The following is a 24,769-nucleotide window of genomic DNA, read 5'->3' as shown; positions in this document are numbered from 1 at the left end:
ATAGATGCTGAAAAAGCCTTTGACAAAATACAGCACCCATTCCTATTGAAAACAATGGAAAGTATAGGAATAGAAGGACCTTTCCTAAAAACAATAAGCAGTATATACCTAAAACCATCAAAAAGCATCATATGCAATGGGGATAAATTAGAAGCCTTCCCAATAAGATCAGGAGTGAAACAAGGATGCCCATTATCACCTCTATTATTTAACATTGTACTAAAAACACTAGCAGTAGCAATTAGAGAAGAAAAAGAAATTGAGGGTATTAAAATAGGCAATGAGGAGACTAAGCTATCACTCTTTGCAGATGATATGATGGTCTACTTAAAAAATCCTAGAGAATCAACTAAGAAGCTTGTAGAAATAATCAACAACTTTAGCAAAGTTGCAGGATAGAAAATAAATGTACATAAATCATCAGCATTTCTATATATTTCCAACACATCACAGCAGCAAGAGGTAGAAAGAGAAACACCATTTAAAATCACCCTAGATAATATAAAATACTTAGGAATCTATCTACCAAAACAAACACAGCAATTATACGAAAACAACTACAGAACACTTTCCAAACAATTAAAACTAGATGTAAACAATTGGAAAAACATTGATTGCTCATGGGTAGGATGAGTTAACATAATAAAAATGAACATTCTACCCAAATTAATTTACCTATTTAGTGCCATACCTATCAAATTACCCAATTAGGAAAAACTATAACAAAGTTCATTTGGAATAACAAAAGATCAAGAATATCAAGGGAAATAATGAAAAAAAATGTGAAGGAAGGGGGCCTAGCAGTACCAGATATTAAACTATACTATAAAGCAGCAGTCATCAAAACAATATGGTATTGGCTAAGAGACAGAAGGGAGGATCAGTGGAATAGACTTGGGGTAAGTGATATCAGCAAGACAGTGTATGATAAACCCAAAGAGCCCAATTTTGGGGACAAAAATCCACTATTTGACAAAAACTGTTGGGAAATTTGGAAAACAATATGGGAGAGATTAGGTTTAGATCAACATCTCACACCCTACACCAAGATAAATTCAGAATGGGTGAATGACTTGAATATAAAGAGGGAAACTATAAATAAGTTAAGTGAACACAGAATAGTATACTTGTCAGACCTCTGGGAAAGGAAAGATTTTAAAACCAAGCAAGAGTTAGAGAAAATTACAAAATGTAAAATAAATGGTTTTGATTATATAAAACTAAAAAGCTTTTGTACAAACCAAAACAACATAGCCAAGATCAGAAGGGAAACAACAAATTGGGGAAAAAATCTTTATAACAAAAAACTCTGATAAGGGTCTAATTACTCAAATATACAAGGAGTTAAATCAATTGTAAAAAAAAATCAAGCCATTCCCTAATTGATAAATGGGCAAGAGACATGAATAGGCAATTTTGAGGTAAAGAAATCAAAAGTATCAATAAGCACATGAGAAAGTGTTCTAAATCTCTAATAATTAGAGAAATGCAAATCAAAACAACTCTGAGGTACCACCTCATACCTAGCAGAATGGCTAAAGTGAAAGAAGGGGAGAGTAATGAATGTTGGAGGGGATGTGGCCAAATTGGAACATTAATGCATTGTTGGTAGAGTTGTGAAATGATCCAACCATTCTGGATGGCAATTTGGATCTATGCTCAAAGGGCTATAAAAGAATGCCTTCCCTTTGATCCAGCCATACCACTGTTGGGATTGTACCCCAAAGAGATCATAGATAAACCGACTTGCACGAAAATATTTATAGCCGCGCTTTTTGTGGTGGCAAAAAAATGGAAAATGAGGGCATGCCCTTCAATTGGGGAATGGCTGAACAAATTGTGGTATATGCTGGTGATGGAATACTATTGTGCTCAAAGGAATAATAAACTGGAGGAATTCCATGTGAACTGGAATGACCTCCAGTAATTGATGCAGAGTGAAAGGAGCAGAGCTAGAAGAACATTGTACACAGAGACTGATATACTGTGGTAAAATAGAATGTAATGGACTTCTGTACTACCAGCAATTCAATGATCCATGACAATTCTGAGGGACTTATGGTAAAAAACGCTACCCGCATTCAGAGGAAGAACTGAAGGAATGGAAACACAGGAGAAAATCAATTGCTTGAATACATGGGTTGATGAGGACATTATTGGGGATTGAAACTACCACACCAATGCAACTATCAACAATTTGGAAATAGGTCTTGATTAATGACACATGTTAAAACCAGTGGAAATGCATACCGGCCAGGGGAGGGGGGGATTTCGGGGGGTGAAGTGGAAAGTAAGAGCATAAATCATGTAACCATGTTAACTTTTCTAAAATATAAATATTAATAAATGTTTCAAAAAAAAGAATTAAACTGGTCAAATGGAAGCTAATGACTCCATAAGGCATCAAGAAACTAAAACAAAATAAAAAGAATTTTTAAAAATAGAAGAAAATATGAAATAACTCAAAAGAAAAACAATTGATCTAGAAAATTTATTAAGGAGAGAAAATTTAAGAATTATTGGACTACTTGAAATTCTAGACATTAAAGCTGAAGAAATTATAAGGGAAAACTATTGAGATTTCTTAGAACTAGAGGGCAAAATACAAATGGAAAGAATCCACCAATCATTACCTGAAAGAGATCCCAAAATGACAACTTTGAAGAATATTATAGTCAAATTTCAGAGCTCCCAGGGCAAGGAGAAAATGCCACAAGCAGCTAGAAAGAAATAACTCAAATAACATGGAGCCACAGTCAGCATCACACAAGATTTAGCAGCCACCATGATAAAGAAACAGAGGGCTTGAGATATAATATTCTGGAAGGCAAAGGAGGTAGGATTATCTACTTAGCAACATTGAGGAAAAAAAGATATTTAATGAATGAAGTGTAGGACTTTCAAGCATTCCTTATGAAAAGCATTCCTGATGAAGGCTGGGAACTGAACAGAAAATTTATCATTCAAAAACAAGGCTCAAGAAAACCATAAAAAGATAAACATGGGTGAGAAATCATAAGAGGCTTAATAAGGTCAAACTATTTATATTAGTATATGAAAAGATGATACATGTAATCCCTAAGATATTTATCATATTGGGGCAGTTAGAAGGAGTATGCCTAGAAAGAGGTTATGGTTTGGTTTTTTATTTTTTTTATTTTAAACCCTTAACTTCTGTGTATTGACCTATAGGTGGAAGAGTGGTAAGGGTAGGCAATGGGGGTCAAGTGACTTGCCCAGGGTCACACAGCGGGGAAGTGTCTGAGGTCGGATTTGAACCTAGGACCTCTTGTCTCTAGGCCTGGCTCTCAATCCACTGAGCTACCCAGCTGCCCCCCGAGGTTATGGATTATAAGTCTGTTAATGTTGGGATGATTTCAAAAGAAAAATGGAAGGATGAGAAAGAGGAATGCGTGGCAATAAAAGGAAAGAGAAAGGAAGAATGGAGAAAAGTATCTCACATAAAAGAGGCAGGCAAGGAAGAGTTTTTACAATGAAAAGCAAAAATAGGGTTGGCAGAGAAGGCAACATGGGGAACTTGTTCTCATATGAACTAGTTCAAAGAAGAAAGAATATATATATATCATATATATATACATATACATACATACATACATACATACATACATACATACACATATATAGGTGGGTAGAAAAAATCATATTCCCCAATAGAAAAATAGGAAAGAAGGGGCTAACAGAAGCAGAGAGTGGGGTGGGGTGGTGGGGACTGGGGGGTGGTGATAACAAAGAGGACAGATTAAGGGAAACAATGGTCAGAACCAAAACATACTTCTAAGGAAGAGCCAAATTAAAAAACAAAAACAAAAACCGGAGAGGACAAATAAAAGTAAATTGATTGAGAAAGAAATTCACAATTAGCAATCATAACTGTAAATGTGAAGGCAATAAACTCATTCATAAAACAGATAACAGAAATGAGTAGAAACCAGAATCCAACAATGTGTTGTTGATAAGAGACACACTTGAAAGAGAAAGACACACAGAGGTAAAATAAGAAGCTAGAGCAAAATCTATTATGAAATAAGTGATACAGCATGCAAAAATTCAGGTGAGTTATTTTTTATTAACGATATGCTCTGTGATTGTGTTCATTCACAAAAGCCCACATATTTGTTAATGGAGCATATTATTCTTCCCCAAGGTACATTCTGTACTCTACATAGGTTCAGGCTACTATTTTCCATTAATGTCCTTCTTTGATGCATATTTTATTATGCTACCAAATAATCTTGGCTTCCTTAGGGCAATGCCAAGGGAGCACAAGTTCTAGTTCATCCTTCCAATATAGAAATGCTTCAAGTCGAGGTCCAAGGTTGACTTTTTCTGTGGTCAAAGAGCCAGTGGTGAGCCTCATCATCAGAGAGCTGATCATTAGGTGAAAAATTCTTTTGGGCACAGTAACTCACGAAACTGTCCTAAAGTATAGATAGGCTTCAATCTGTATGAAGAGTAAGTATACCCACACCAATGAGATAATAGACGTTTTTTGAGTGAGACACATAAGAAATAGAAGGCATGGGCTAAGTGCTGGGCAAACATGTAATTCAGTACTTAAAATAGATTATGAATTAAAATATCTCTTGGGCTTCATGAAACAATCAATTAGAGAGCCTCCTCCATACCTGCATATGTGCAAACTATTTCTTAGATGTCTTACTTTAAAAGTAAAAATTATTTCATGCTCATTTGTTGTTGCTTTTGTTTTTTCAGGCTCCTTAGAAAGGCGTCATGTCTCAATATGGAATGCAAGCTAAGAATGTTCAAGGCAGCAAATATATACTAATTCCATGGAGGTTTTTTGGCTGCAGTCTCTGAAGCAGGAAGAATGAGACTGAAGAGACATTGAGCCATCACCCCACAGGCAGTAATCTAGGAAAACATCCACTTAAACTTCGGCCTTAGTGGAGCTGCAAGGCTGCCAAGAGCTGTCAAGAAACAAATCCTACCCATACTGCTTAAAACAACTCAACCACAGCGCACAGGATGCATCTTGTCATTAAGAAATTGGGAACTCTACAATGACAAAATGTAAAATATTATGTCTCCCAGTTAAAAAAAAAATCTGTTCATGCTTTTCCAAATGAAGATGCATGCCTCTTCTTTAATCAGTTAGAAAATCAAATTAATTTTAATATGAATGAACAAAGCCACTCACACTTCATAACATGTAATTAAAATTCTTACGACTTCTATTTGTGCTCCTTCTATTCACTGTCCCACCAAATTATTAAAACAAAGTGTTACTATGACAACTAATTCGTTCTCCACATTATTATATTGTTGTGAAACATCAAAGCCTGTCATTCTGACTTCCCTGCCCCAAATTCCAGTTGGAAAAACGGAACTTTTATGTTGTTTGTCAGAGCAGCCTTTTAAAAGCCATGCATTCACATAGATAAGGCTAGCCGCCTGCATGCAGCTGCTTTTGTTTATTGCAGGCAGAAATAATGGTTACCATATTATCTGAGTTTGATAAATGGGCTGGGCTTTCTAGACAAGTGGAAGCTAGTAGAGCATGGCACAGAAAGAGGCAAATAGGATCATCTGCAGGTTAGGTCAACTACGGGCAACCAAAAAATTGCAAGCAAATGTTTGAGAAGCAAACACCTGCCAAAATGGGAGCTGAGATCTAGAAATCACAGATGTAGGACAACAAATGCATCTTCTCACTGAGCCACCGAGGTGAGGCTGTGGAAGTGAAAAACCCTTGAAAAGTATAAGTAAAACTATGGTGAAATAGAACCAGTGACTCTCAGAACTGGAAAGTTTCAGAGATCATCATGGATCATCCAACCTATGCTATGGTTATAAAAATATTATCACCTAAATAGGAAAGCTTCAGTTGGATGTAAAATTCACCAGTTCTGAATCTTTCATCCTGCCAACAACTGTACAAGTGAAGGGTAAGGAAAATTTGGCAGAAACTTTTGAAGATGTTGTGATCTTCCTCTCACCTGCCTATGGACATAAATACAAGCTTAGAAATATAGTGAAAGAAATTTGACTATGGAAGGGAACCTTTTAGATTACCTAGTTCAATCTCATTTGTTAGAACATCTACCTGAAACCAGAAAGTTTAAGATACTTAGCCGAGGCCACACAGATTGTTCTCAGGATTAGAACCCAGATTTTCTGTCTTTTACCTCATTACATACTACATAATTGAGAATCTATACTGTATTCCTAAAAATCCAATAGAAAATACCACAATCCTCTTCAACAAAAAGTAGTCTTTTCCTGTGTTCTTAGAATCAAAGATTCTCAAGGATGAGGTCAGCTATGGAGCTTAATATTTATCTTAATTAAATGGCTTCTTAATTCAAACCAAGAAAGATTCACACGTTTCTCCTGTGTGCAAGACATTATGTTAGGTCTGGTGATTAAAAAAATGAAAATAAATACAGATTTTACCTCTAAGGAGTCTATGATTTAATGGAATCTATCACAAGCATATAAATAAGATTTCACAGAAGAGAATGCAATAGGAACAAAGAAGATTCTGACAAGAAAATGTAAAGGGAGAAATGATGTTTGGTCATGAGGATCAAGTAGTCTTAATGATGCATTGTACTGGGAGGTAGGATTAGAAGGAACAGAAAGATTTCAAAGAGTTGATGAAGCAGGTGTATGTGTCAGATACTGAGGACATTTTCCTGGATGCGAAACCAGCTCTGCTCACAATCAAATAGAAGTCCTCCTTCATCTTTGCCCTGTCTTCAAACACTCAAGAAGGGCTTATGATCTTTGGGCTGATTTAAAGCCTCCCAGAGGCAGGCCCTTGCTTGGGACTCTGGGGAGCCATAGAGAGTATTCTCTAGATCACAATTCCTATTTCAGCCCTGCCCTCCTCGCTAGCATTTGGGGAAGAAGCTGGCCAGCTCTATCATCCGGTTCATCGATCCACAGGGCAGCCAAGCCGGGGTCACTAAGGCAGCGAAGCACCCTGAGAGAGAAGAGCAGCACGTGCAGGCAATTCAAGTGACCACCATCCCGGCGACCGCCACGTCCCTCAGACCCTGAGGGAGAGCTGGGACCTTGGCCCCAGGAGCCCCTGCAAACAGGGACCAGTAACGTGGCCTTTTCCCTCACTGGCCCTGCTAGTAGTGACATCCTGGAGATGATTTTTAAGAAATATTGGTTAAGCCTTCAGCTGGCAGCTTTTTGAAAGCTTCCAATATAAGAGGAAACAAATAGGGAATCCTGGCGGCACGAGGGCCCAAAGGCAGAGGACGGCATATGGAGGTTCTTCTTACATATGAAGAATCTCCTGGGATGCACCAGAGAGACAGGAAACAGTTGAATTAAACGGCATTTGACCGTAGGAACAGCACAGTGAAAAGCGGCTGGTGCACTTGGGCTCACACTAGTTTCTCGCTGGCAGGAAGGGCTAATGGAGTGAGGGCAGGAGAGAGACACAATGAGGTGCTGCCGCAGAACTGGCTCGGGTTCCTGTCCTGTCCTCGGTCTGGACACTCGGGTGGCACCTGAGGCCAGGCTCAAGGGGCTCCAGAGCCCACATGCAGAAAGCAGAGCCCTGTGAAAGCTGCCGGCCGGTGCAGCGCCCAGCGCTTCTCCTGGTGCCGCGGCCAGCTTATTTCTGACTGTCCAGCTAAGACAAGGGAGCTGATGGCAACCCTCTGCTAAAAGCGTTCTTGGAGCGGCACAGCCTGCAGACGACAGAACACACAAGCTCTCCCTTTCCCACTTCAGTTGCTTTGCACTATTCTTCTCTCTTGGCCATTGCTCGATGAATGTGATGCTTTTCAAAGGGCCAGATGGCATCTTGGCATGTCAGGACCACATGGAGCATGTTCTCTCTGCTGCCTTCCACGCTTGAGGGCAGATGTTACATGCCCTTAAATTGGCCTACAGAGAATCATTAGGTCATCTCCTGAAAGAGCCAGGAGCATGCTCTGCACCACGGAACTAACACGAGAAGGAATGTGAAGCTCCAGTTTTGGAGTCTTGCTGCATCCAGAATCTTACCTATCACCTTCACACACATTTATTGCTTAAACAGTGCAAGACACTGATCAAATTTCCTAATATGATGATTTCCAGGCTGAAAAACAGTCACAGAGAAGACAACAAGGCTCTCAGATACCATATATCACACATCTTAGATAATAATAATAATCTCAACTATAATTTATATTGTGTTTTAAGGCTTATAAAGTACTTGGCTTGTGCTTTCTCACTCTCATCAATCCAACAATTATCTTAGTCTCCTGGGAAAAGATTCTATTGAGATAACAAATCTGGGTCTTTTTTGAGAGTCAGTCAGTTTTCTCAGGGTGGCACATACAGCTTTGTGATGTATATACAATGTTCAGGCAACACTACTGGAACACTAATGTCTTCTGGGCCTAGAAAATCAGACCAAAGGGAAGCAGGCTCCCAAACCTATTTAGAAACCATTGTGTTTTATTAGGCTTATGAGTCACAAGTGTGCATCAGCAGCATACATCTCAGATCTGGGTGGGAAAATGTACTTTCTGACGTACATTTTCTTCTTTTCAGTTACATTTTCTAATAAAGAAAGACCTTTACATTTTAAGCGTTCCATTTACAAGTTTTTTAAAGCATCGGAGTATTCAAGATTTCTGAAGATCTTCTTGCTAAACAACGCTTTTCATTATGTGGATGCTGTGAAGTAGGATTAGATTAAAATAGTTGTAAGCCAATTTTCTTTGAAACTAGTTGCAAAGCAACTTGGAATAAGTTTGCAGCACTGTAATGGATTCAAAATTGTTTTGGTAGCACTTAAAGAGGATTCAAATTAAGAAGAAAAATCGATTCACAAAGGCAGCAATCTGACTCACAATGAGAAAGAACTCCCCTATTCAGTAAAATTTACCACAATTCCAAAGAGTATTCTGCATGGTACTCAGGAGGTATTTAGCGTTCAAATATGAAACACCACATCGTGCACAATTCAGATTGACTAGGGATCATTAGTGGTAGGAATGATGACAAATAATTACCATCAAAGAGAAAATATTTTTCTATCCTCCCTGACTCCCACAGAAATCATTCTTGCGTGTTACAGGTTCACTGTATATTTCTCATGTGTTTCTAAATCTCATCTGATAAAATATTGAGATTTCAGGAGAAATAAAACGCCAGGAGAAGAAATCAGTGAAGGGTAACCCATAGTTTTCAAAGAAGTCTCCTTCCGAGATGAGAGCATTCAAAAAAAAAAAAGTTCCTTATTATATTTGATTTACCAAGCAAATTCTCCTCATGCAGCCAGAACTTAAAATTGGGTCATTTGCAGAAAATTCAGGCTGCCTCAAATATCTTCATTAGTTACAGCTGAAAAATTTGATGGCTACCCTGCAGGGAGTGCTTTTTGTATCTTTTACTGCTGGAAATCCAATTTAATTTGCCTTGGACTGCTGGGGGAAATGGGAATTTTTCCAGTATAGAATCTTTATTTATTTATTTATTTGCTTATTTTGGGGAAGGCACTGATGTTCACCCAAAGGCATTCTTGGGCATGTATGGTGTCAGTGGGGGGGAGAGGGCTGGAGAACCTTTTCTATGCAGCAAGTAAAAATGTTGAGGATCTTCTGGCGCCCTCTGCTGCCACAACATTTACAGAACCAGTCTTCACAAAGATTGATTGACATTCATTCAACAACCAATGACTCAGAAATTGTCACACAAAAGGCCCACTATTAAGATACAAAGATGACTAGGGCATGGCCCCAATGAGGAAATGCTGATAATCAAGTAAAGTAAGATAAATTTAAGTCCTTGTCAACCTCCTTAGCCACCATATAAAAGTTTCATAAAATCCGTCCAAAATGGAAAACATCTTTTCCCCCAAACCTATCACTCTTTCACAGTTCCTTATTTTTCTGTGAAGGGGTGCCAACATCCTTCTAGTCACTCAGATTCACAATCTGGGACCGTCCTTAGCTTTTCACTGTACCTCAAAAGGATCAAATAAAACGATATTTGTAAAGTGCTTAGCTCAATGGAACAAAGTAGATTCTTAAAAAAAAACGTTTATTTCCATGGCACCTTTTCCACCTTCCCCTCGTTTCCAATTGCCAAATCTTGCTAATTCTACCCCAACACTGTTTCTTGCATCTATATACTTCTCTTTTTGGTTTCATGCCACAACTCTAGTATAGGCCATGGGCTTACCTCTCACTTGGGCTTGTTATCTTTCTGCCCCGAATCTTTTTCCAGACTTCTCTGTCTCCACTGAAGGCACCACCATTCTTCCAGTCCTCCTCGTTCACAAACTCAGCATTTGCCTCAGCTCCACACTCTTTCATACCCCCACATGTCCAATTGGTTACCAAATCTTGTCAGTTCTACCTCTACAACATCTCTCACATCCTGCACCTTTGTCTCCACTCATAATTACCACCTTAGTCCAGGCCCTCATCATCTCTCATCTGGATGATTATAATAGCCTTTTAACTGATCCCCCTGCCTCAAGTCTCTCACCACCCCAGCCCATCCCACATGATTTTCTAAGTGTAGATATGAATCATGTCACTTCCTATTCAACCAACTCCAATTGCTACCCTTTGTTTCTAGGATAGTTTTAAAGCTCTTTACAAAGTAGTCTCCCAGACTCTTTGGATTCTCCCCTCTACCCCATATTCTATGATCCAGCTAAACTCATTTCTCTGTTTCTCACACAGGAGAACCTTCTATACTGATGCCCTGGCACTGGTAGTCCTACTTACTTGGAAATCCTTCCTTTCTCCCTTCTGACTCAGAAGCACTCTGTTCCTTTAAGGTTTATTTTCTGGTACCATCTCTGCATCAATCCTTTTAAAATTTCCCAACTGCTAGTGCCCTCTCTCCCAAATTGAACTACTTTGCATATATTCATACTTATTTTATTTAAATTATTTTTTTCAAATGAAGATATATACCTTCTTTCCCTCCCATTTCCCTCCATCCTTGGCTAAGAAAGCAAGAAAAACAAAGTCACTGTTACAAATATATTTAGTTAGGGAAAATAAATTCCTACATTGGCCATGCCCCTCAAAAGGTTTTAATCTGCATTCAGATCACTATCTCTTTATTATAAGTTGGATATCCTTTTTAATGTTGAGTCTGCTGGAATCAGATTTGCTCAACTTTCAAAGTTGATTGTCTTTACAATATTGTTATTATATAAATTGTCTTCTTTGTTCTCTCGCTTCACTCAGCATCAATTCATTCAAGTTTTCCTTTGTTTCTCTAAAACTATCCCTTTGGCCATTTCTTATAGCATAATAGTATTCTATACATCTATATACTATAACTTAATCTGGCATTCCTCAATTAATGAGCAAACCCTTCTCTAACTTAAAACTTTGCTACCACAAAAAGTTGGTATATTTTTGTACTTATAGGTCCTTTTTCTCTTTCTTTGATCTCTTTTGTATATTCTTAGAAATGGTATCAGTAAGTCAAAGATTATACACAGCTTAATTGCTTATAGTTTCAGTGGTCCAGAATGGCTAGACCAGTTGACAGCTCCACTAACAGTGCATTAATAGAGTATTAGAGCATATTTTCCACAGAATTTGCAGCATCTGTCATTTTCCTTTTTTTCAACTTTGCCAATCTTATAGGTAAGAGATAGAACCTCTGAGTTGTTTTAGTTTGCATTTCTCTAATTCTTAATGATTTATAGTATTTTCTTCACATAGCTATTAATAACTTGGATTTCTTTCTCAGAAAATTATTTGTTAATATATTTTGGCTATTAATTCTGGAAAGGCTTTTATTTTTATAAATTTGAATTAGTTCCCTATATATCTTAGAAATGAGACCTTGTCAGAGAAACTTGTCGCAAAGATTTTTTTCTTTCTATTTATTTGCTTCTATTCTAATTTTACTTGCATTGTTGTTGTTGTTTTTTGTACAAAAGCTTTAAATGTTATATAATCAAAATCGTTCATTTTACTTTCTTTAACTTACTCTATGTCTATCTGTTTGGTTATAAAATATTCCCACATTAATAGATCTGAAAGGTAATTTCTCCTTTGCTCATCACTTTATTACGATAAATTATGTCCAAGACATGTAGACATTTGGACGCTGTCTTGGCATACTATGTGAGATGTTGGTCTAGACTTAGTTTCAGTCAGATTGCTCTCCAGTTTTCCCAACAATTTATGTTAAATAATAACTTCTTGCCCCCATAGCTGGGATCTTTGGATCTATTAAACAGCTTCTTGTGCTTATTTGCTTCTGTATATTATGTATCCAATCTAATCCACTGATCAACTTATCTATTGCTTAATCAATAACTAAGTTATTAATGATTACTATCACCCTTTCTTTTTTTTCTTCACTATTTCCCTTACAAATCTTTATCTTTTGTTTCTCTGCATGAATTTTGTTATTATTTTTACTAGTTCTCTAAAGTAATCTTTGGTATTTTTATTGGTACAGCATTGAAAAAGCCAATTTAGGCAGTGTCATCTTTATTTTGTTATTTTTGTTATTATTATCTTTATTATGTTTAGTTCAGTCTTATTGTTGTTCAACCATGACCAACTCTTTGTCACCTGTGGATGCTAATACTGCCCACGGGATTTTCTTGACAGATACTGGAGTGGTTTGCCTTTTCCTTCTCCAGTGAACTAAGGCCAACAGAGGTTAATAGATTTGCCCAGGGCACACTGTTAGGGATGGGAGGGATAGGAGGAAGAGATTATGAGGGATCCTTGAGCTAGCACTGGGCATGGGACCACGTACTGTTTGGCAATTCCATTACCCATACTTATTTTCAAGTTGTAGTCCCTGCAAAGAGAGGAGCATTTTTTGATCCCAAAGGAGTAGGTACCTTGAGGAACAGTAGAAATTTCAGTTGCAAGAGAGCAGGGCCCCTACTTGGGTAAAGATCAGAGCTTGGGTCAAGAGAACAGGCACCACATCTCTCCCCAGATCACATTAACTTAGAAACAATGAAAACTTTTAAACAATAAAACTAGTTTGGAAAACAGCAGTATAAAAAAATCCAGAGGCTTAGGACAATGCTCCTATCACCGGTAAAAAAGTCCATCTTTAAAATAAAGTTCAAAGGCAAGAAATAGTTGTGGAAAATGAGCAAAAAATGAAAAAAAGAACACAACCATAAAAATCTATTATGGTGACAGGGAAGATAAAAACACAAATTTAGAAGACAATAATGTTAAAATAGCTACAAAGTCTCAAAGAAAAGATGCAAATTGTACACAAAGTCAAATAAGAATTTAAGAGCTAGGGGCAGCTGGGTGGCTTAGTAGATTGAGATCCAGGCCTAGAGATGGGAGGTCTTAGGTTCAAATCTGGCCTTAGACACTTCCTAGCTGTGTGACCCTGGGTAAGTCACCCTTACCACTCCTCTGCCTTGGAGCCAATACACAGTATTGACTCCAAGATGGAAGGTAAGGGTTTAAAAAAATAATTTAAGAGCTAAAAAATTCTTTAAAAAATCAAAGAAGAGTGTGAGAAGAAAAACTAGGAAATAAAATTAGTGTGACAAAAGAAACTTACAAAGAAAAATTAATAGCTTCCTAAAAGAGGCACAAAAATATACTGATGCATGCAATATCAAGAAACAATAAAACAAAGTCAAAAGAATAAACCCACAGATGAAAATATGAAATATCACACCAGAAAAACAACTGACATGGAAAATAGATCAAGGAGAGACAATTTAAGAATTATTGGACTACCTGAAAGCCATGATAAAAAAAAAAGAGCTTATATATCCTGTTTCAAGAAATTATCAAGGAAAATTGCCCTGATGTCTTAGAATCAGAGTATAAAATAGAAAATGGAAATAATCTACCAATCACTTCCTGAAAGAGATCACAAAATGAAAACTCCTAAGAATACTATAGCCAAATTCCAGAGTTCCAAAATATCAGGAAACCATAGTCAGGATCACATAAGATTTAGCAGCTTTCACATTAAAGGACTAGAAGGCTTAGAATATGATATTCTGGAAGACAAAGGAGCCAGGATTACAACCAAGGATAATTTACCTAACAAAATAGAGTATAATCATTCAGGGGGAAAACCAGATATTTTTCAAATAGAAAACTTTCAAGAATTCCTGAAAAAAAGACCAGGGATGAACAGAAATTAAAATTTCAAATACAAGACTCAGGAGAACCATAAAAAGGTAAACATGAAAGAGAAATCACAATGGGCTCACTAAAGTTTAACTGTTTACATTCCTATATGGGAAGATAATATATGAAACACCTAAGAACTTTATTATTAGGTCAATTAGAAGGAATCTGCATAGAAAAGGGTGTCATTTATGTTGGGATGATCTCAAAAAAATGAAGAGGTAAAAAAGTGGAAAATAGAAGAAGTAAGAAGGGAGGGAAAGAATGGAAAAAATTATCCCACATAAAAGAAGAGCATAAGGAAGAGCTTTTACAATGGAAGGGAAAAAATAGGAGGGGTAATGCTTAAACTTCAGTCTTATAGGAATTGGTTCAAAGAGACTGAGGTTTAAGCATCTCTCTTCTTAACCAACAAGGAAAAAGGAAGGGAAAGTGATAAAAGAAAGGGAGGGAGTAATAAATGAGAGATAATGGTTGTGATCAGAAGCAAAAAAGACTTTTGAAGAGGGAAAGATGAGAGAAAGAGAGAAAGAGATGGAGGCAGAGAAAGAGAGGATAAGTAGAAGAAAATAGGATGGAGGGAAATAAACAGTGATCATAAATGTTAGATGAATTCACCCATAAAACAGAAGCAGATAGCAAAATGGATTAAAAAGGGACAGTTGAGTGGCTTAGGAGATTGAGAGCCAGACCTAGAGATGGGAGGTCCTATGTTCAAATCTAGCCTCAGATACTTCCTAGATGACCCTGGGCAAGTCACTTAATCCCCATTGTGTAGACTTTACCACTCTTCTGCCTTAAACCAATACACACTATTGATTCTAAGATGGAAGGTAAGGGTTTTAAAAAAAAGGATTACAAACCAAAATCCAACAAAAGCTGTTTATAAAAAAACATATTTTAAATAGAAAGTTATACCATGGAGTCAAAATAAGGGACTGGTGTAAATTCTGTTATGCTTCAGATAAAGTACAAAAAAGGCAGGGGTAGCTATCACAATCTCAGACAAAGCAAAAATACATTTAATTAAAAGAGATAAGCAGAGAAACTACATTTTGCTAAAGGGTACCATATACAACTCAAAAGATTGACAGGAAGAAATAGACAATATATATGTTAGTGTGAGACCTCAATTTTCCCCTCTCACAACTAGATAAACCTAATAAAAATGAATAAGAAAGAAGTTAAGGAGATTAAAAGAATCTTAGAAAAGTTAGATATAATAACCCTCTGGAGAAAACTGAATGGGAATAGAAAAAGAGAATACTTTTTTCTTAGCTGTACATAACACCTTCATAAAAACTGGCTCCATATTTAGTACATAAAACCCTCACAAATACAGAAAAGAAGTGGAAGCATAGATTAAAAGTTAATTAGAAATGAAAAAAATCTAATCCTTTTTAAATATTTTATTTTTCTCAATTACATGTAAAAGCAATTTTTAACATTCTTTAAAAAAATTTGAGTTTTTTTAAAATTTTTTTTAAACCCTTAATTTCTGTATATTGACTTATAGGTGGAAGATTGGTAAGGGTAGGCAATGGGGGTCAAGTGACTTGCCCAGGGTCACACAGCTGGGAAGTGTCTGAGGCCAGATTTGAACCTAGGACCTCCTGTCTCTAGGCCTGGCTCTCAATCCACTGAGCTACCCAGCTGCACCAAGAAATTTGAGTTTTAATTTCCCTGCTTCCTTCTTGCTTCAGCCCCCTCCCTTAGGTGGTAAGCAATTTGACATAGGTTATATATGTGCAATCGTGCAAAACATATTTCTATATTAGTCATGTTGTGAAAGAAAAAAGACCAAAATTTTTTCCAAAAAAAAGTAAGAAAGTGAAAAATAATACACTTTGATTTGCATTCAAATTCCATCAGTTATTTCTCTGAAGATGAATTACTATTTTTTATCATTAGTCCTTTGGAACTATCTTGAATAATTTTATGGCTGAGAATAGCTAAGTCATTCACAGTTAATTATTGTGCAAATTTGCTATTTCTGTGTACTATATTCTCTTGTTTTGGTTCACTTTAATTTGCATCAGTTCATGTAAGTCTTTCCAGATTTTTCTGAAATCATCCTGCTCATCAATTCATAATCTAATCCTAAAGAATGAATGGGTCAAAGAACAATAGAAGAAACCAATAATTTCATTAAAGACAATGACAATAATGAGATAGCATTCCAATATATCACAAAGATCAGACACTATGAGCAGGTGGGATTTATACTAGAAATGCAATGCTGGTTCAATAGTAGGAAAATTATAATTGACTATATAAAAAACATAAACAACAAAAACCATATGATTATATTGATATGTGCGGAAAAAAACTTTTGACAAAATATATCTACTCTTATTAGAGACAATACAAAGTAGAGAAATAAAATTAGTTTTTCTAAAAAAGATAAGTAGTATCTTTATAAAACTTAGAGTAAGCATTATCTGTAATTAGGATAAACTCGGAGCCTTCCAATAAGATTAGGAGTGAAGCTACAATATCCATTATCAACCGCATTATTCAATATTGTATTAGAAATGCTAGCTATAGCAATAAGAGAAGAAAAAAAGGCAGCCTAGCATTATTATATTTCAAACTATAAAAAGTGACAATTATCAAAACCATTTGGTGTCCTGACTAAGAAATACAGTGGTAAATCAGTGGAATAGATTAGGTTGCCTAGATTAAGTAAATTACACAACATTAAATGGACATAGCAAGGTAATGTTTGATAAATCTAAAGAACCCAAGTTTTGGGGACAAGAGCTCAACATCTGACAAAAATTATTGAGAAAGGCAAGGCAAGTATGTGGCTCAGTGAATTGAGTATCAGGCCTAGAGACAGCAGTTCCTGGGTAACCTCCATTTCCTAGCCCTTACTGCTCTTCTGCCTTGAAACCAACACACAGTATTGATTCTAATATGGGAGGTAAGGTTTTTTTTTTTTAATTGCTTGGAAAATTAGAAAGCAGTTTGGCTTTTTGATCAATACCTTACACCATATACCATAATAAGATCAAAATGGGTACATGATTTAGACATAGTGATATCTTAAGTAAATTATAGGACCATGGGAAAGTTTACTTGTCAGATCTATGGATAAGGGAAGAGTTTATGAGCAAAGAAGAAATAAAGAAGATCACAGGAAGTACAATGAATATTTTTTATTGCATGGAATTAAAATTTTTTTGCACAAAGTGGCCAAATCATGAAATTGAGAAAGATAATTACAGCAAGTTTCTCTGATAAATATCTCATTTCTCAGATATATAATCAATTGAGACAAATTTATAAAAATAAGATCCATTCTGTAATGGATCAATGGTCAAAGGATATTAATAGGCAGTTTTCGTATGAAGAAATTAAAACTATCTATATGAAAAATGCTCCAAATTATTATTAATCAGAGAACTGCAAAACAACTCAAAGATACCAATTCTCACCTATCAGATTGACTAACATGACAGAAAAGAAAAAGGACAAATGCTAGAAGAGGTGGAAAAATAGGGACACTAAATGCATTTTTGGAGGAGTTGTGAACAAGTCCAACCATTCAGAAGAACATTTTGGAACTGTGCCCAGAGGGTTATAAAACTGTGCATTCTCTTGACCTTGCTATACCACCATTAGATCTATATCCCAAAGAGATCAAAGAAAAGAAAAAAGGATCTTATAGTAGTTCTTTATATGGTGGCAAAGAATTGGAAAATTGAGGGGATGCACATCAACTGTGGAATGGCTAAAAATGTTGTTTTGTATGATTATGATGAAATACTATAGTGCTATTGTAACAATGATCTACTGTGAAAGACAACTATTCTGATCAATGCAATGATCCAAGGCAATTCCAAAAAACCCATCATGAAAAAAGCTATCCACCTTCATAGAGAACTGATGAACAATGAGTGCAGACTGAAGGAATTCAATATATATTTTTAAATGAACATTAAAATAAATAAATGGCTGAAAGTTTAAAAATGAAACCAAAAAAAACCCCTGGGGTTGCAAGGCGGAGGGGGAATGACAACAGGTTATGTGATTAGATTGTAAAAAGGGGAGTGTTCGGGAGGACTGGGGTGTAGTTGTGGACCAGCAAGTAAGGTGTGGAAAGACCCCTCCTCCCTCACAGCCACCCCTATTTACTGGGAGACAAAAAGGGGATCCCCTTGGGAAATGGGGGACCCCTGAAGGACGTGCTTGTGTAAAGGGGTTGAAGGAATGGTATCCCCTCAAGGAGAAATGAGTGGTATGAATTGTATGTTGGTGCCAGTCGGGGTACACAGAAACTTCCCCTTACTCCCAGCAGGGGGTCAGCCTCAAAATGTCCCTTCCAGTAAGCCTCTCTCCAACTGAATCAGGCAGAATCTGATCTAGAAAATCTTGGGTGTTTATTTCAGGAACAACAAGGCAAAGGGAATAAAATAGGGGTTCAGCAGAAAAGGGGGTACAAGGTATCCCTAATCCAGAAGCCCATCACTCTGCCAGGTACCCATTGAGTCTCAACCCGGAAGGTCAGACAGGGTGTTCCCCAACAAAGCTTCACTTTCACAAGCCCACTAATTATATTTCTAAAGCTATGGTTGTTGTAAATCTAAGCGGGATACTGCTGAGCAAAGCCCAAGGCAAGTGGGATTCAGGGAACAGCTCCCCCAAAGGAAGTCCAGAAACCCCAAACTTTGTTAGCACTGTAGATGGTACAAGTGAAACACTGGAACAAGATGTCTCAGGAAAAACAGATCTTCTTTTTAAATCTGGGAAAACCCAATGGCCACTTCTGAGGATCACAGAGCCAGATTTCAACCTCCTTCCCTTTCTCTGTCTGGCTTCTTCCCTCCTAAAAGCTCCTGGTCAGTGTTATTTTTCCCCAGAAGTCTCTGCTCTTCCAAGGGTCACTTGATTCTTCTTCCTCCAACATTCTTACAGTTTTTTTCAAAAATGTCAACGCTTGCTTTCATCCTTACAGATCTAGGAATTTTAGAGTTTATAAATATGGAAATAGAACCTTGTGGGTGATGGGCAAGATCAAGAACATAAGTACCTTTGTGGAGACTTTCATTTAAAAAATAATAGTTGAAATAAAGGATAATCAGGTCAATATGTTCCTTTTGTGTTGAGCATCTGACATCAATTCCACAGGGACTTATTAAGTGCTGTCATGAGCAAGATACTTAGCTAGCTGAGGTAGATATAAAGTCAAAACAGAAAAAACACTCTACCCTAAAGAAGCTTATATTCATTCTAAAGGGCAAATATAGACACAGACAAGTAAATACAATTTTAGGAAGGAGAACAATAACAATTTGGGAAATGGTTGACTGGATAATGTTGATGCCACAACGTTACTGATGAACTGTTTCAGCTGTGTCTGACTCTTCTTGAGCCCATTTGGGTTTTCTTGGCAAATATGTGGTTTGCAGTTTGTCATTTCCTTCTCTAGCTCATTTTATAGATGAACAACTGAGGCAAACAGGGTTAAACGATTTGCCCTGAGTCAGAGACCTAGGAGGTGTTGGAGGTCAGATGTGAGCCCACTTAGATGAGTCTTCCAGGCTAGAGGCTCAGTGATGTCTTTCATGCCACCAAGTCTGCCCTTGATGCCATATTAGCTACTTTTAAAAGAGTAAATGACCTATATACACAGGTACACAGAGAATGGACTATCAAATCTAGGCTCTTGGTAAATAGGGAGAAAATAAAAGTAATGGTAGAACCTATCCTGCTGATGGAATATAAGGCTATGACTAAATCCAATTTCCTGATCACTTGGAAATTGTTGCTATTTTCTTCATCCTCAGGATAATGATTTAAGACTATGAGAAAAAATATAGTTGAAAAGAGTATAGTTTAGCATTTTCTGCCTCCAAATGTTTTATTAATTTTTATCACTTTAAATTTTTTTCCAGATTACATGTCAACAAAATGTTCAATAATCATTTTCTGATATTTTGTGATCCATGTTTGCTTGATCTCTACCACCCTTTTCACCCCTCCTCAAGACATCAGATAATATAATACAGGTTGTACATGTGTTATCATATAATACACATTTCTATGTTCATCATGTTGTGAAATAAGACATATATTGCTTATACTTGAGAAAACTTATGGAGGAAATAAAGTGAAGAATAATGTACTTTGATCTAGATTCAAACTTTGTCAGTTCCTTCTGTGGTGGTAGATAACCTTTTTTTGTCATGAATCACTTGGAATTGTCCTGGATCACTGCACTGTTGATAATAGTTGAGTTACTCGTAGTTGATCACTGAATTTTATAGCTGTTATCGTATACAACATTATCCTGGTTCTATTCACTTCACTTTGCATCATTTCATATAAGTCTTTCCAAGGTTTTGTTTTTCTTTTTTGGTTATTATCTTATTCATTTTTTTTATGGTGTAATAGTATTCCGCTGCAATCATACTACAACTTGGTCAGCCATTTCTCAGTTGACGGATGTCCTTTCATTTTTCAATTCTGTGCCACCAAAAAGAGAGCTGCTATAAATATTTTTGTACAAGTAGGTCCTTTTCCCTTATCTTTAATCTCTGGAATATAGATCCAGTAGTATTATTACTGGATCAAAGGGTATACACAATGTTATGGCTCTTTAGCAGTTCTAAATTGCTCTCCAGAATGGTTTTATCTGTCTACAGTTCCACCAACACTGTATTAGTGTCCCAGTTATACCACATCCCCTCCAATATCTATCATTTTCCTTCTTTTTTTTTTTTTGTCATATTAGCCAATCTGATAGGTATGAGCTGGTACTTATTGTTTTAATTTGCATTTCTCTAATTAATACTGATTTGGAGCATTTTTTCATATCACTTAATTTCTTAATATGTGAATTGCCTGTTCATAACCTTTCACTCATTTGCCCATTGAGGAATGCTTTGTATTCTTATAAATTTTGCTCAGTTCTCTATATATTTGAGAAAGGAAGCCTTTGCAGGGACACTTGCTATAAAGATTTTTTTCTCAGCTTGTTTCTCTTCTAGTCTTGGTTGTATTAGTTTTCTTTGTACAAAAACTTTTTTATATAGTCAGAATTATCTACTTTACATTTCATAATGTTCTTTATGTCTTGCTTGGGCATATGTTCTTCCCTTATCTATAGATCTGACAGGTAAATTATCCCATGCTTCTCTAATTTATTCATGGTATCACCCTTTATTTCTAAAACATGTATCTATTTTTCCTTTGCCTTGGTGTATGGCATGAGGTACTGGTACCTAGTTTCTGCTATACTGTTTTCTATTTTTCCCAGCAATTTTTGTTTTTTCAAAAGTTTGTTTTTGAAATAGTGAGTTTTTCCAAAAGTTTGGATTTGGGGGTTTGTCAAACACTAGGTTACTATGGTCATTTGAGTGTCTAATATATTCCATCGATTCACTGCCTTAATCTTAGCCAGTATAAGATTGTTTAAATGGTTAGTGCTTTAGTTTGAGATCTAGTATATCTAACCTACCTTCATTCATATTTTTTTTTCATTAAATCCCATGATATTTTTGGCTTTTTGTTCTTTCAGATGAATTTTATTATTTTTTTTATTAGTATGGGCTAATTTTTGGATGATTTGATTGATCAATCACTGAATTGGTAAATTAATTTAAGTTGAATTGTCATTTTTATTATATTGACTCAGCCTATCCATGAGCAATTAATTTTTTTCCACTTGTTTAGATCTGACTATTTCTGGGAAAAAAAAGGTTTTGTAGTTGTAATCATATAGTTTCTGGGTTTGTCTTGGCAAATTAACTTTCAGGTATTAAACTGTTGACAGTTATTTTTAAATGGGATTTCCCTCTTTAATCTCTTGCTGTTGGATTTTAGTTGGTAATATAGAGAAATACTGATAATTTAAGAGGGTTCATTTTACATCCTGCAACTTTGCTAACATGGTTAATTGTTTCAATTTTCTAAGTATACCATCATATCATCAGCAAAGGGTAAGTTTTATTTCCTTATTACCTATTTTAATTCCTTCTTCTCTTATTGTTATGACTAGTAAATTACTGAATTTCTAGTAAAATATTGAATAGTGGTGGTATGTACTATTGATTCTTTAGCTGTTTGGAATCATAGTATTTATTAGCTTAGACTGATCCTTAGAGGTAATCTAGTTAAATCTCACCACTTTACAAATAAAGAACTGAAGACTGGAGAAGTTACACAAACCAAATTGGAACCAATTTGATTATAGAAGCACTTTATCTTGAACCCAAATCTCTCAATGGCTTTTTCCAGTGCAGTACTCTGAGAAAATAGAAAGGAATGGTTTTCAAGTAAAATGAAAACTGAGTTATATGATAGTTCTATAAAACTTTATAGTTAACACAGTATCCTAGGGGGAATGTTTTAAGTGTGATAAGACCTTCATTAAAATGATAACACAAATAGGAATGGAATGACAAAACACAATGAAGCAATTATTTAAAATGTTTAAAAATATTTATTATTTTTATATTCTATATATTACCCTCCTCCTCGAGAACTACATCTTATGGCAAAGAATAAAAAAGAGGGAGGAAATAGTTTATCAAAATATGTAATATTCTATACCCACAGTCCCCCTAACCTCTGCAAAGAAGCAGAAGATGCCTTTCACATCTCTTCTTTGGGATTCATTTTGGTCGTTATAATTTCACAATGTTGTTTCCATTTTTTTGTTACTCTATGTTGTTTTCAAGTTATTATGCAATTTGTTTTCTTGTTCTACTTATTTTATTTTCCATCACTTCAGATATCTTCCTTTGCTTCTGTGAGTTAATATTGATAGTATCTAAGGCTAGATTTGAATTGATGTCTTCCTGATTCCAGTCCATGGGACTATCATTTACTCTCAGTCTATCCACTGATCCATTTATCCACCTGATAGTATATTTTTATATGAATATATGTGTGTATACTCAAACCTATATAACATATGCATACTCACATATATGCATACATCATATATATGTATATATGCATACACACATACATATATACAAATACACAAATGTAGTATAGAGATTGTATGGTATGTGTGTGTGTGTGTATGTGTATATGTGAATGATACTATATCTCTGCATTGTATAAAATGCATGTGAATGATACCATATCTCTGAATTCTGTAAAAGACAGTGGGGGAGATGGTGTTCATTTATTTACTTTAGCACAAATCAGTAAATCCCTGATCAATGAGGATACAACTTACATCAACATATCCATCCTTATTGATTAGAGCATCAGAAGCTCACTGTAGATGTCCCTGGAAAAGCCAGAGCAGCCTCCATTTTTCTATACTTTTACTTTCCCTAAAGAAAATGCAATATTTTAAGTCTTCTTTGCATGGAATTCTATAGGCAACCCAATGCCATTTCAAGATTTAGCTAGATACTACAAGAGAGTATAAGACTTCAGCACAGAATCTTGCAAAAAATAGAAACTTAAAACACATTTCTTGCAAAGAACTGAAATTAGATCTTACTCATACTCTTGGACTTGTAAGCTGTGGGGCATATTAAATGGGTCCATGAGAACCTCTTTTGTATTACGTAGAGAGAATAAATGCCACTTCCTTTCTTACTCTTGGAGGGATCACTAAAATATTGAACCTCAGATGATTTTATCATTTAAACAATTCTGGGATCATGATGTAAGCAAAACTCTACAAGTAGAGAGATTCGAATAACAAGATGTACCTACTAAGTTTTTTCTTTATTCATATAGGTCAGTGGTTCCCAAACTTTTTTGGCCTACCGTCCCCTTTCCAGAAAAAAATATTACTTAGCCCCCTGGAAATTAATTTTTTTTTAAAATTTTAATAGCAATTAATAGAAAAGATAAATGCACCTGTGGCCATCACCAGTCCCCGGGATTGCTGCAGCATCCACCAGGGGGCGGTAGCACCCACTTTAGGAATCACTGGTACAGGTCAATGCTAGCTACATGTGAACACACACAATGAATATTATACATTCAAAACAAATACTGAAAACAAAGTGACTGAGTCAAAGAGGAAATAGAGTTTTTAAGATCACAAAAAAGTGGCTTTATGGCTTTTAAATACAAAATGATAGGAGACAATACATATGAACTCATTTGTTCAACTGTCATGCCAATTTGCATATTAATTAGCCTGGAAAACAGTTTCTTTTGGTTCCTTCTTGGTATGACTATATTCAATTTGATAGGACACATCCCCAGAGGCACTCCCCAGTGTGCTACACAGCAATGGAGTTTTTCTTTGAACAAATGTTTTCATTACCTTAAGGAGGATCTTGAAAGACAGCATCTTAGCATCTAAGATGGAGTGTCAGCATTAGAGTCAGCCTATGACATATACTAGCTCTGTGCCACTGGAAAGTCATTGACCCTTTCTAAAACTATAAGTTGTTAACAAGTTGATCTGCATTGCTTCTTAATTGGGGGGGGGGGGCTCCCTAACCAATGAAATCACAAATCTGGGGGAAAACAAAGAAAAGTGTTATTCCTTATGTACACCCAATAGTCATTGTATATTCCCCAAACCTAGCCCTAATAGTGGGTCCTCCCCAAAGGAAAATAATTAAGAACAAAACATTTTTTGCCTACACAAAAGCACTAGAAATCATCTGTTATAGAAAATGAATAATTCTGAATATAAAAGGAAAAAATTTAAGAATTTAAATAACCATTAT

The 24,769-nt window shown here is 36.0% G+C and overlaps 1 protein-coding gene across 1 annotated transcript in view; it reads right to left on the bottom strand.

The window, feature by feature from the left end:
- Positions 1–24,769, bottom strand: part of CTBP1 (C-terminal binding protein 1) — a 317,979-nt gene that overhangs the window by 292,512 nt on the left and 698 nt on the right. The gene's annotated exons all lie outside the window — the stretch shown is intronic.

The sequence above is a fragment of the Gracilinanus agilis genome, chromosome 6 (genome assembly GCF_016433145.1).
Source record: "Gracilinanus agilis isolate LMUSP501 chromosome 6, AgileGrace, whole genome shotgun sequence".
Taxonomy (NCBI): domain Eukaryota; kingdom Metazoa; phylum Chordata; class Mammalia; order Didelphimorphia; family Didelphidae; genus Gracilinanus; species Gracilinanus agilis.
This window is presented reverse-complemented; position numbering and strand designations above follow the sequence as displayed.